At 45.1% G+C, this 13717-nt stretch overlaps 1 long non-coding RNA gene across 1 annotated transcript in view; it reads left to right on the top strand.

Annotated features, from left to right (window-relative positions):
• The first annotated feature begins 2356 nt into the window (after nucleotides 1-2356).
• The window catches only part of LOC127666800 (uncharacterized), a 71901-nt gene continuing 60540 nt past the window's right edge, over nucleotides 2357-13717 (top strand). Inside the window, exon 1 of the long non-coding RNA XR_007973718.1 lies at nucleotides 2357-2493. This is a non-coding gene — a long non-coding RNA (uncharacterized LOC127666800). The remainder of the gene's footprint in view (nucleotides 2494-13717) is intronic.

The raw sequence follows: 13717 nt of genomic DNA, 5'->3' as shown, positions 1-13717 counted from the left end.
TCATGAGGCACCCCGGCTTGTTAAATAAGTTAATAAATGACTGTGCATTAATCAAAGTGACAAAGCTATGAAGAGCTGGGGATGGGAGACAATTCTGGTGATAGTATTAATTAGTATTTAATTAGAAACTTAGGTCCCATAAATAAAAAAAAATCATGGCAGAGACATTTATGCAAATTGCTCAGAGCCTGCAGTGGAGTTCTCTGCTTTCCAGAAACAAGATTTTTTTTTCATAACATACTGTACACAGAAGCCCTGTGGCCACATCACGTGACGTGAATGAGCTCTTCTTTTGTTTCCAATTTGTTCCAATTACAGGCCTGTAAATTCAAATCATTCCTTTGACTGTCCTGATTGAAATGTGGACTTTCCACAGTTTCTGTTGGGAGTTCTCTCTTTCTTTCTTTTTCAGCAAAAAAAAAAGAAGAAATCAAAAATGGGAAAAAAAAAGAGTTTCAGAGTCTCCTTTTTGCTCTGTTAATTAAGATGTGTGCCACCATTTTCAAAGAACAATTATGGACTGCGTTTGTGTTCACACAGTGCCTCTGTTTTTAACGCTGGTGAGATGTATCTGGGTTTTGTTCTATAATATTATACTGAACACCACATGGACTTGCTTGCCATCATTTTTATGATAACCATAGTACTTCTACATTTCCTCTCAATAACACATTTTTGATAAATGAGCAATTTTGATGGCCCAAAAGGATAATAACCATTTGGTTCTGAATGTCCCCGCTCTTCTGAGGTACCTCCCCCCTCCCTTCCACGCTTTATTATTTGTTGCATTTATTCAAGAAAGGTTATCCTCAGTAAAACTGCCTTTTCTATTCAACAGTCTATCTCTGTCATGGTTCATTTATGTGAAAGCATGACAGACTGAAACCCGTATTATCCACAGCTGACAAGTGTCAGGGCGACAGTTCAATCAGCCCTTCCTTGAGATGATGCCCACGGCCCCGTGTTTGAAGTAGGACAATAAAGCGAGGGCCAACTGATCCAGACCCTGTATGTAAAAAGGATTCTGCCTAATAACACAGTGTGGGTTTTTTTTTTTCCTCTCCAAACACATTAGTCCTTAAACAGTAACTTGGCCCTTAAGAAAATCTGTGACTGACATGAAAATGCTAAGTTTTAACGTGGCTGGTTTATCTGTAACCTCATGGGGCTGCTTCTTTGTGCGGAGTGGTTTTGTCAAAGTCAGAAAAAATAATGTATTCAGTGTCTGATCATTTTGGGGGAGCTGTTTGAATGGGATTCTAAGTCAGACATCCCGATGTTGACACGGGGATCATTTTCTTGTCCTCTTGTTTTTACATTTGTGGAACAGATCATTTGCATCGGCTAATAAAATTAAAGGGGGGGGGGAACACCAAATGCATACAAAGGCCAGCTCAGTTCTGCAGCAATCCCTAATCTCTCCTATCAACCACGTAAACAGAGTTGCCAGGCCTGTTCCTTTATGTGATGCTTCTCTAGGACACAGAATGTAATGCAAGTAGATATGCAAACATAACACCTCTGCAGCCTGGGTACATGGGCACATATTGAAGCATCTCTGTACAAATCTCGACAATCAACAACAATGGCCAAAGTCTAAAATGCTAATAACGCATGGGCTGCTCCTTGCAGGGACTGGGGCACAGTAGTCCTTGCTCTCCCGAAGCCTCTAGGCCACAGCAATGACAATGTAAAAGGAAAGGGTGTTCTCCTCCTCAGGAGTCAGAACACTGAATGCCTTTAATAGGGAAAGAGCCAAAGACCCTCTTTAAGCATCATAAACTGTGTAGGCCAGAAGGCACCACAGGGAACATCAGATCCAACCCCTGAGCTTTATGGATGAAGCCCAGGTACATTTTGTGACTTCCGTGGTCAGAGAGTTTTTAAGTCACAAAGGAAACGTGAACTTAAGAGCCGAGTACTCTTTTGTTTCTCTTGGTCCCGCTTTAGTAGGCAGAGTGGAGTTCGTGGGGGAAAGGTTTGATCAAAAGGAGACTCAGGTCAGATGGTGAGTAACGGTAACAGTGCCTGGAGTTACCAAACGCGACAGGCCAATTCCCTCTTGGGCAGTTTCGGCAGTGTGTTCTGTGTGCTGCTTCCTCTCTCCATCCATGATGCTCTGACTCTGCTCATCTGTTTACCCACATTCTCCGCCGCTGTCTGCCCTGCCCACCACATCACTCAGACTCTCCGGATTATCAGCTGCCAGGGCAAGGCAGATGTGGTCAACCAGGCCCTCCTCCTCCTGTGTTCCTCTCTTGAGTCCCCCATCTATGGGGTGGCTGACTCCTCCCAGAACTCTGCTTACACTGAGTGATTGTGAGTCACAAGCCCCAGTCACCCAGCGTCCCCTGTGACCTACAGTCATAGGCTCTCATGGCTCCACATAGCTGCTAACCAGGAGAGTCTGCCACGCCCTGTCTGTTCACCTCACTCTGCCCAGACTTCTGAAGGTGGCCCCTTTAAAGCCTCACTCCGAGTTCATCATCTCAGGTGAGTTTCATTTCCTGCTAGGACCCCCATGGAACATTGACTCATGGGACTCTTAACTGGGCTTCCTATAGCTTGTCCCTTGGAGGAGCTAATGAAAGCTATTACTCAAGGCTCTCTCCACATCCCCTAGCGTGCCCCAGACTACCACTATCTCTACTCAGTGAATCTTCTAGGAGCGGAGCTCCATTTGCTCCTGGCGTGCTCCTCCCATGGTGCTTAGAGTGGAATATCCCACAGAGAACACGAGGCCAGGCCTCTCACCACAGCATGTCAGGCTTCATTGACAGGGTCCCCGCTAACAAAAGAGCCAAAGAGAGGGAGTTTAATGCATGGGGAGTTGCTGCAGAGGGAGGTGAAAGGGCAAAGGGGAGGGAAAATCAATCCAGAGATTAGCACCAGCAGGAAGCCAGTTGCAGGGACAAAGGAGAGGGGTGTGGTCATTGGTGCCCAGGAGTCAGGGCTTCCCAGAGAGCCTCAAGAAGACCACCTGGCCCCTGCAAGAGATGTTGTCCAAAGCAGAAAGACTCTCTGGTGGTTTTCCTCCTGCTGATCTCCAGGCCCTCATAGACCACACTCTTAAGAAGTTGGGGGTAGGGGGGAGGGGAGAGGGTGGGGGCAGGGAGAAGATTGGAGACTAACCTGAGCCCGAACAGGAAAATGATTTCCACAAAGCCTTTATGACCTCACTATCCCTCTGACCCCTGGAACCTGGGTAGCTCTGGAAGACTCAGTCTCCTCATGTCTAAATGGTACCAACTATATGCTAGGCACTAGTTCCCAGAGAGGGCAGAACTGGGGCATGCTACCCAAGAGTTAAAAATAATATCAGGTTGAAGCTGGCAAATTGTTCAGGCATAAAAGCAACAAGATCAGCAGGACGAAGGATGCATTTCCCGGCAACACGAGTTCAGGAGCTGATGACAGGAATAATGAGAGAGAAGCATCCATGGCTTCACCAGAGACTTTTGATAATGAAACACAAAGGTTTGGAAACCCGGGGCCAGATTCACTGATAACTGGGATTGTACACAGGAATCCCCTAGGAAGCTTGGGGAAAAAATTAAGGTACAGGGGCACACTAGAGTCCATTCTTAGATCACAAAAGATGGTGGCTATATTTTCAGAACTGTTCAGAATCAATGGTTAAACACAGCCTTTATTTATACGGATTATATGTGCTAAACTTAAATTGCTTAGTAAAAATATAGTAAACAAGCATTTAAAAACACCCCCTCAGAGTAACCGAATGGGTCTTTGCTGCCCGAAACTATGGGGACACTATGGTATGATGTGGTGGTCTTTCTGGCTCCATGTTCAGCATTACTACAGTGAGAGCTGATAGAACATGTACACCACACAAAGTAGCCAGCACAGAGCTTGATTTAGTGTGTGTTGTGTGTCCACATCAGAGGTCAGCACATGCACCAAATCTAGGCAAACATCAGCTTTGTGTTGATCCACATGTGTTTACATTTGTTAAAGAGACAAAGCGAGAGAAGAGGAAGGAAAAGGAAAAAGAAGAAAGGTGAAAGGGAAGAGAGGAGGAAGTAGATGAGAAGGGAAAGGAAGGCAGGGGAGGGAAGGGGAAGGGAGGGGAGGGGAGAGGAGAGGAGGGGAGGAAAGGGAAGGAAGGGAAGAGAAGGTGAGAAAAGGTGAGAGGCAAGGCCAGGAGAGGAAAGGGAAGGGAGGGGAGGGAAAGGGGAGTGGAAGGGAGGAGAGGGGAGGGGGAGGGGAGGAGAGGAGAGGAGAGGGGAAGGAAGGGGAGAGGAAGGGAGGAGAGAGGAGGGAAGGAAGGGGAGGGAAGGGAATGGGAGGGGGGAGGGAAAGGAATGGGAGGGGAGGGAAGGGAAGGGAAGAGAGGGGAGGGGAAGGAGAGGGGAGAGGAGGAGAAGAGAGGGGAGGTGAGGGGAGGAGAGGATAGGGGAAGGAAGGGAAGAGGAGGGGAGGAGAGGGGAGGGGAGGGAAGGGGAGGAGAGGAAACGGGAGGAGAGGGGAGGAGAGGGGAGGAGAGAGGAGGGGAGGGGAGGGGAGGGGAGGGGAGGGAAGATGGCCAGTTAGGAAACTGAGACATCTGTCAACAACAAACATAAAGATGCATACAGATTTATAATATAGTACTTTATTAACTTTGTCGGCCTCTGGTCTAAACTTACAAAAATGTTAATAGTACAAATTAAAATGTGTCATGCTCATGATTACATTGTGAATATCACAGACAATGGGGGAAGGATCTTCTGTGGCCAACAACTTTTCTGTTACCCAATTGGCAAAAAAAGCTGTCCATCCCCAAAAAGCAACTGGAGATCCAGTCTCATTGCTTCTTCTGTGGTATTCATCGACACTGATGGAAAACACTAACGAACATCCATGCTATTCTTGTAGATGGGAATGGAACTCGGAAAGCAGCCAAGCGTGTATCTGTAGACAGATCTTGTCAGATCATGACTGAGCTACAGCCTCTGGGTTAACTGTAGACTCAAATGTCCTGAAGACCCTAAGCAGAGCATTAAATGGGCGTCATCTAGTTGAGATGCTTTGGTGACAGAACATTACCCTGTGTCTCATCAGTATGCAAACAGGATGCTACCCATCCCTTCTATTAGCAGACTGTGCACATATGAGCACTTTTTCTTCCCTAGAAATCCAGTTACTTATCCCAGAATCCAGTTTTATTGATCTGGGGTGTGATTCAGCATGTTTTAACCTCTCTTATGTTATTCTAATATTTGGCAACATTCAAAATCCCTCCCTAGCAAACAGTTGGCAAGCAGGAGGAGAACACCTTTAACATCTTGTCACCTTTCCAATGGGGTGTATAGCCTAGTGAGTAGTGTGCTTCCCAGACAGGTACCACGCCTTGGCTTTGATCCCCAGCACCACACAGATGACTGTGGCGGCACACACCTGGCATTCAGAACTCCAGAAGTGCAGGAGGATCTGAGGCTCAAGGTCCTCCTCGGGTTGGGGGACACTTTGAAATCTGAACAAAGTACACCGAACAAGAGCAGGAGGAGGGTGCATGACATACTTCCTGAGGTGTCCCTCCTCCTCTCAGAGCAAACGTCTCCTAGAATTGTTTTTATGTCCCCCTAGAGACCTGCTATTGATTTCTCCCCAAAGTGACTCCCACGGTATTTCCACGCAGGAACTCAAATTCCAGCTTAGACAGCCCCTCTCCTATAAGAACTCCCTACCCACCACATTTCCAACTCTAGAACCTCTTGACCCTTTCTAACAAAATGTTTCTTATTTAACTGTGCTAAGTCCTCTTTTGAGGACTTTCTGGTAGGCAGCTGTAGCAGAAGCGATAGTTTTGACTGTTGAATCCTGAGCCAAAGCTGACTGAGGGCATAGATCAAAGCTGTTCTCCCCCTGATGGACCTGTCAGATGTAAAGGGGGCATACCAGTTCCACTGACAGATACCCTGCAGTCATCAAGTCAAGAGCAGGAGGTACCCAGCCAGCATGCAAAGGATGGAAGACACAGAGAAAAGGGAAAGGAGCTGGGTGTTGGATCTATCAGATTCACAGCACCAAGCTCCTTTCTTCCTGCCTTTGGAAGTCTTATTTTGTGTGGACAATAATTCCCTTATTGTTTAAGCCACTTCTCCAGCTTGACCTCAGTCAGACACAATTTTAAGAGACATGCCAGTCCAGAAGCCCGGCCAAGAATGTCCTCTTACAACTCTCCATCCCACCTTGTATCTGTTCTGAAGCATCTAAAACCGACATATGAATGCGTCATATCCCAGGCCTTTGAAATTTGAATGTATTTCTCTATAAGATTGGACTATTCCAGAAAATCAGAATGAAAGGTTTACAGTTATATGTAAGCTCCTAGAGTATTATAGGAAATTAGAAATAAGATTTAGGTAGACTGCTGTTCATGTAGCCTCCTATAGAAGTTAGGTCTCCAGTAATTACTTGTAAATAAATGATGTATAGTAAAGAACTGTTGGGGGTCGCTTTTACCCACAAATTAGTTTTGGAGCAGGAGGAATGTGTGTGGATATATAGCATGTGCTGTGTGAGTGTGTGTGCTTGGATCTGAGTACAAAGGGCACAAAGCACCCAAAGGCCATATCTAAGCATGTATGAGAACAGAGTCTGAGAGGCTTGTGCAAGGGCTTGACAGGCCACATTAGCAATAACTATTACATACACAGTTGCCTTCTATTTTTGTATCACATTAACGGATATATTATTGGTAATTGTTCTTAATAGAATCACAGAAATGAGAGATGGAAACGCTAGACGGTATGATGGAATGCTGCTCCTTCCCCACAGATCATTTTAACAAGCCTGCTCGGTCATTACTTACAAGTTACATACTACAACTTTGCCAGTGAGGCAGACCAAAATGAGGAGATAAACAAAATTTGTTTCCCTGCTAAATCCGGAGCCTAAATTTTAAGATATTTTGCTGAAGTTTTAAACTGATTGTCAATTAGTCAGTGAGCTATGGCAGGCAGTGTATTTCTGGGTAATTAGTGTGTGTCTTAGGGGGGTTATTTGGCATGGGGCTGAGGGCAAAGTAATTTGTATCTCCCAGGAAGTGCAATAATTGCCTCAAGCTGAACTGCTTGGAAAGTGTATTAATTCTATTAGGAAACATTTATGTTATTTCATATGGCATCCTGTATATTCATGAAGTATACTCATAAACTATGCATTATTCATTTCGGGGGTCTTAGCTTATGAGGATGGCATTGATGATAACCAAGGAAACAGGAAAGGGTGTGATACCACCGAGGAACTCAGGCATTATCAGAAAAGAGGCCTGTTGGTCTATGAAATCCATTGTAATAGGAAATCACTGGATCTTAGCCTTCTTAGGATGCCACCAGATGCCAGAGGGAAGAAAAGGTGGTCTCAGACAAGTAAAGTCAAAGGTAGGTGCACCTGCTTAAAACGAGCTTCTTAGAGGGCCAAAAGACATTCAAAACAAGGTTCACTATGGAGGCTTTGAAAGCTGACAGCTACGTGGAAATGGGTTGGATCATGGTATTTGAGGCATGTTCTTCCCCGTCGCTGTGTTGGAGATTGAGGACATGAAACAAAATAATCACTCACTCATTCACACAATGCTTACAAGTGACTGCTCAGACTGCTAGTTACCCACTCCTGTGGTGTGAGTGGGAATGGCCCTCCTAGAGTCATGTGTTTGAAGGCCTGCCCTGTAAGGCATGGAACTGTCTAGGAAGTGTGTGGTCTTCTTAGAATAGGTGTGGATTTGTTGGAGGAAGTGTGTCACTGTGGCTGGGCTTTGAGGTCTCAGAAGCTCAGGCCACGCCCAGTGTCACAGTTTCTTCCCGCTGCCTGTGGATCCAGATGTAGAACGTCCAGCTCCTCCAGCACCACGGTTGCCTACCCAATGCTGCACTTCCCACCATTGTGATAATGGACTAAACCTCTAAACTGGAAGCCAGCCCCGGTTGTCATACTCAAGGTGTCTCGTTCACAGCAATAGAGCCCTAAGTATGATATCCACTGTTGAGTAACACATTTCCCAGCTGAGCGCCCTACAACCACACTCATTCAGTGTCTCACAGCTTCTGTGTCAGACTCGTGTTCTTGGTCTTCTGCCTCAGTTTTCAGGAGTCACCAGGGAGTCAGCAAGAGGGTCTATGGTCCTTTCTAAATTCTCTGCTTCCACCTCAGTTCTCAGCCCTCAGATTCGTCAGGGTGGTTGGGCTGAGGACTTAAATTCCTGGCTGGATGGTAGCCAGAGGCCACCCTCAGTCTCTCACCACATCGCTCTTCAAATATGGAAACAAATTTCATCAAAATAGGCAAGGCAGGAAAGCAATAGGCTGCCTGCTGGCAACAAAAAGTCATACTCTTTGGAAACTATGGTACAGAGGTAGTGTCCCAACACCTTTATCATTATTATTATTATTATAATTATTATTATTATTATTATGGTTTTTTGGATTTGGTTTTTTCGAGACAGGGTTTCTCTGTATAGCCCTGGCTGTCCTGAAACTCACTCTGTAGACCAGGCTGGCCTCGAACTCAGAAATCTGACTGCCTCTGCCTCCCAGAGTGCTGGGATTACAGGCGTGCACCACCACCACCCGGCTTTATCACCTTTATCACTCTGTTGATTCAAAGCAAATCACTTGATTCGGATGACATTGAAGAGAGGAAAATACACACACACACACACACACACACACACACACACACGGGATCACGGGATCTTTGGGTCAATCATAAAGTGCTGTTCAGGCTCTACTTCCCTGCAAAGTGATCAGTCAGTGATCACAAGCTGAAGATCCTGGGACAGGAAGCAAGGCAGGATGGCTAGGGGAAAGGAGACCCCAGGCGGAGGTGAACTTGGCAAGAACAGGTTCTCTGGAGGCAGCTTCAGTGAGGCAGCTTGCTTAATGAGGAGAACAGAGGCTATTTAAACCTTTGTAGGGGGTGGGTAGGAGCTTTCAGGATGAGTGTACATCATTGGCCTGGAGCCAGGATGTTGAGGGTGTCTCATTAGCATAAAGAGGAATTCCCGGTGTTGCTGGACATGACCTTATAAGGAGACCGGAAGTTAACCAGGCTACCAGGCTACGTAAGCTCCTCCAGTGGGCAGAACACACAGGCCGAGGGCATACGGGGTTGTGATCCTACTAATTCTGATCTCAGGATATGATTTCTGGGGTATAAACACCCCTTGACCCCACTCTTGATCCGGGCCTGCTCCCCACGGCTTGAAAGCTTCCCAGCTCCACAATGAAGCCCTTTACCACAGCCAGACTCCGCCCTCAAGCTCCCTCATTTACCTATAAGATAACTCTGGGACCTAAAAGAAAGCATTTGGGGAATTCTAGCTCAGGCAGAATGACCAGAGGAAGCAAGTGGCGTTAAATTGGAGGATGATGATGAACAAAGGTTATGCCAGTTACGAAGCAGGGAAGATGTATACGCTATTGGAGGGGCTGGAAAAAAGACCCGAGTGATCGAGACAAGATACACAGAGGGGAAGGTGGGACAAGATGAAGCTGGAAAGATGGGAAGGGCCTGCGTCATGCTGGGCTGGAGGTCAGGATGAAAAGTTAAATTTTATCCTGAGTGTCAGTGAGAAGCCACTGGAGGTTTTTAGCTCAGAGTGATGTGATCCAATTTGCATTTGTGAAATATCAGCCTGACTGCTGCAAAGAGAACCGAGCTTGAAGCATCAGGAACAGTTAGAAGCAAGAGGTTATGGTACCTGCAGCAGGAAGGTGGGTGGAGAGGTACAGAAAAATGGGTGCCTGGGAACTAGCTTCTGGGGTTTAGAAGGGATGTTCTTGTGAAGATGTGTGTCTTAAGAAGATGCCATCTTAAGGACTCCCTTCTCTGTCCAAGTTTTAAGAGAAAATCTAAGGGAAGAATCCAGCTGCTGGTGGGAAAAGAAGATGCAGAAAATAAGGTGGGCGAGCACATGGAGAGAGGAAACAGCAGAGGGCAGGATGCACAGTAGCTCAGAGGGATCCCGACATGTCCATGCTCCTGTCACACTATATTACACACAGTGTTTCATTCCCATGCCTCTTCCTCTTCTGTAAAAGCATCTGCCTTTCAAGATTATTAAAAAGATCAAATTAAACAGCATCGTACAAATTCCAGCAAATTTTTTCCCACGGGCCGTTTGGTTTACTATTCAGATAGCTCTCTACTCAAGTATTTAACCTTATTGACCATCTCAAGGAAAATGGTGCAATCCAGAAATCCTCTTCTCAAATTCTGTTATGTAGCATTGACCACAGCCTGCATGGCTTTGTGGACCCTTTCTCTAGGGGCTCAGGAAGAGGCCCTCTGTGCACTGGGAAGTTAAATGTTTGCTGAGGAAGTTAACTGTTTGTTGTAGGAGATGGCCTGCTGTCTTCAGTGTTTCATAGTATTTTAGTAAGAAAAAACCAGCTTGGGATTCAGAGTAAGTCACAACCTTACATGTAGCTAAGGAAAACTTGTGGCGGTCCTTGCACTGTACAGGTGTAAACTTGACCAGAAATTTTAGTTCTGCTTCTAGTTGGTCTTTGAGGTAATGAGGCACAAGTCCAGCCACCCTGGACTAGTATAAGTTCCAGGATAGTCAAGGCATGGTAAAAACCCTGTCTCGAAATAAGTAAAATACGAATTTACTTCCCAGAAAAACAAAAATCAAAATGTTTCTTCAACTCCCCAGGAGATAGCTGACCTACACGCACTAGAACCCGGGCCTTGTCCTCTGAACTCACCCTTCTCTGTCCATCTCTGACTCCCTGTATATAGTAGTAGCTAATATACAACCACCACTGTGATGTACCCAATTGGACCTGAAGAAATTGCTGCAAGTCAGACAGCTGGTGTCCAGCCAACGTCTACATATTCCAACTTCCTTCCTAGGAAGGAATTTATCTGGATACCACAATTGTGTCTAATCTGACGGTAGACGGCAGGCTTGGTCCGTGTCTCATATGCATTGATGAATACATTTTATGATGTATAACCACTGAGCATCTATTCAGTGTTAAGCCTTTGTGCTAGGCAACCAGATGGACATAGTCTCTGCCCTTCTGGGAGTTATCATGCGGGAGCAAAAGCAGACTCTGAAAGGAGTTGACTGAGAACACTGTGGCTGGTGTTGTATAGGGTGATGTAAGAGCATCAAAGGAGACCCATATGCACCTCGCTCTTGGGAATCCAGGAAGACTTTCCTGAGTAAGAGTCATCCAACTGGACCCATCCAGATAAGAGCATAAGCCATCAGAGAAACAGAGAGCACTGGGTTTAAGAAACCCCAAGACCTGAAAGATTCTAAATTCCACAAAAGCCAAAGTACAGGTATAAGTAGAGGATGCACAGAAGCCAGGCATCAGATGAAGCTCGAGGAGGTGGCAGGGTCAGGACCTGGTCCTGGCTCATCTGTTCCCCAATTTCTCCATGATGCTAGTGAATAGCAAGGCCTTCTCCTCAGTTGATAGTTTTAACAGAAGCATCACTGGTATTTTGCCTGGGAAGCTGTGTACTTCTATCCGAAGCCACATCTCTACCACTAATTAGCCTCTATCTCCTTTGTGATCAGAACATCAGTGGGATTCGTGCCTTTCGTGTCTTTTCATAAACTTGAAAATTCAACTTGGAGGACACAGCCCAGCCTGGTTCCTTCTTAGGGAAATGGGTTCTGGTGCAGTGTGATTCTGGAAGTTTCTGCTTACATTTGTTCTTCCTTCTTGGCTCTTATAACTTAGTGGTTGTCAGGGAAACAGGCGAGTGTCTAATGAGAAACTTGAGATGTTTTTATTGTTCCAAGGCTGGGAATCACCATTGATTTGTTTGTTTTGTTTCGTTTCATTTTCCAAGACAGGGTTTCTCTGTGTAGCCCTGGCTGTCCTGGAACTCATTCTGTAGACCAGGCTGGCCTCAAGCTCAGAGATCCACCTGCCTCGGCCTCCCAAGTGCTGGGATTAAATGCATGAGCCACCACTGCCCAGCCACCATGGATCTTATTGGGTAGAAATTGAACTGTAGATGTTCTACAGTGCATAGACAAGTGGCCACAACAGAGAACTGTCTAGTGTGCTGCATCACTTTAAAGTTCCACTGGATGTGCATGTAGGTTTAAAACCTATTCTCCATTTTCTTAGCCCAGAGACTAATTATGTTTTCTATAAAGAGCAATATTTTTAGTCATTGTCAGAATACAGGGAGTTATCCAGTAACGAAACAACAATGGAAGTTGATGAAGATAGGACTTGATCCTTTCAAACTCCCCCACCCCTGAGTTTGTCATCATCAACAAAAGTCATGCCATGATATATTTGACCCACTAATAGGCTACTCATGTATAAATTTGTCTCAAAAAATGTCACATTCCCCATGATTTTATGTACATATATACAAATATATTGTGTATATATACATATATATGTCTTACTTCAAAATGCCAATTCCAAAGAAAGTGACATCAGTATTCAGTTACATGTATATTTTTTAAAGATTTATTTATTCATTTAATGTATGAGTACACTGTTGCTGTCCTCAGACACACCAGAAGAGGGCATCGGATCCCCATTACAGATGCTTGTGAGTCACCGTATGGTTGCTGGGAATTGAACTCAGGACCTCTGGAAGAGCAGTCAGTGCTCTTAACTGCTTACCCATCTCTCCATCCCCAGTTACATGTATTTTACTCCTCTGAAATCTAAATGTATCTATTATATGAGGAAAGCACTGAGTGCTTCCTCATCACCCTGGTTCCTTCCTTCTCGGGTGTGGTCCACGGACTGAAGCTTCTGTCTGCATCAGCATTGAAAAGCTTATTAAGGAATGATCATGCACTCTGCCCAGATCCACAGAGCTGATTCTTTAATGCAGATATTCTCCAGGGCATGCAGACGGACATTTGGGGTCTCCTCTTCTATGTTCTATGGTCTGAGGGCAAAAGAATCAGTCTCTTACTCTAAATTACTTTCATGTCTCCTCTTAGTACAGTAAAGATACTACATGAGTGTTTCAGATTATATGCAAAGATGGGTATTCTAACTGAATTTTACAGAATCTTTTTTAATGAAAGATGGTGTTTAGTTTGATGGGTTTAGAACCCCACCGTAGCTGGTTGTGAGGAACTTCAGAGCAACTGATTAAATAGCTAGTCCATGCATGAATACACAGCAGGGTCAAATTTCTTTGGACTTGGCCATTTATATATTCTAGTAGCTCCAAGATCTGTATTTCTAACTAATGAACAGCAGTGTACCTTGCCCTCTAAGTACCCTGAGTATATCCCTGCCTTCTAAATCAAGCAAGCAAGCAAACAAACAACCAAGCAAACAATAATTTAGGTATTTTGAAAAGTAAGGGTCCTTCTGGTCATACCAGAACCACCATATTCTCACTTATTCTGGAAAAAAAAGATATTATCCTCTTCTCTGTGCAATGTAATGTCACATTGTAGAGGTCATAGTAGTCTAGAACAGCAAAAGGACTTGGACACAACAACATGAGAGGCACAGACAACATGAGATGATGCAAGAGAGAAAGAGACAGAAGACTAGTATAAGACAGATGGAAGTCACCAAAAGCCAATGCCGTGTACAATTTCAAGGAAACTCATTTCCCCCTCCCAGAACTCCCTGGTTCCCCAACCTAGTCATTTAAGCCCCGCCCCCTTCTTAATCCAACTCCTCTTGCCATGTCATCAGTGCACTTTGTTTACTTCTTAACTTAGAGACTATCACCAGGTGGGACTCCCATTGTCATG

This window comes from Apodemus sylvaticus, chromosome 16 (genome assembly GCF_947179515.1).
Source record: "Apodemus sylvaticus chromosome 16, mApoSyl1.1, whole genome shotgun sequence".
Lineage (NCBI taxonomy): Eukaryota > Metazoa > Chordata > Mammalia > Rodentia > Muridae > Apodemus > Apodemus sylvaticus.
This window is presented reverse-complemented; position numbering and strand designations above follow the sequence as displayed.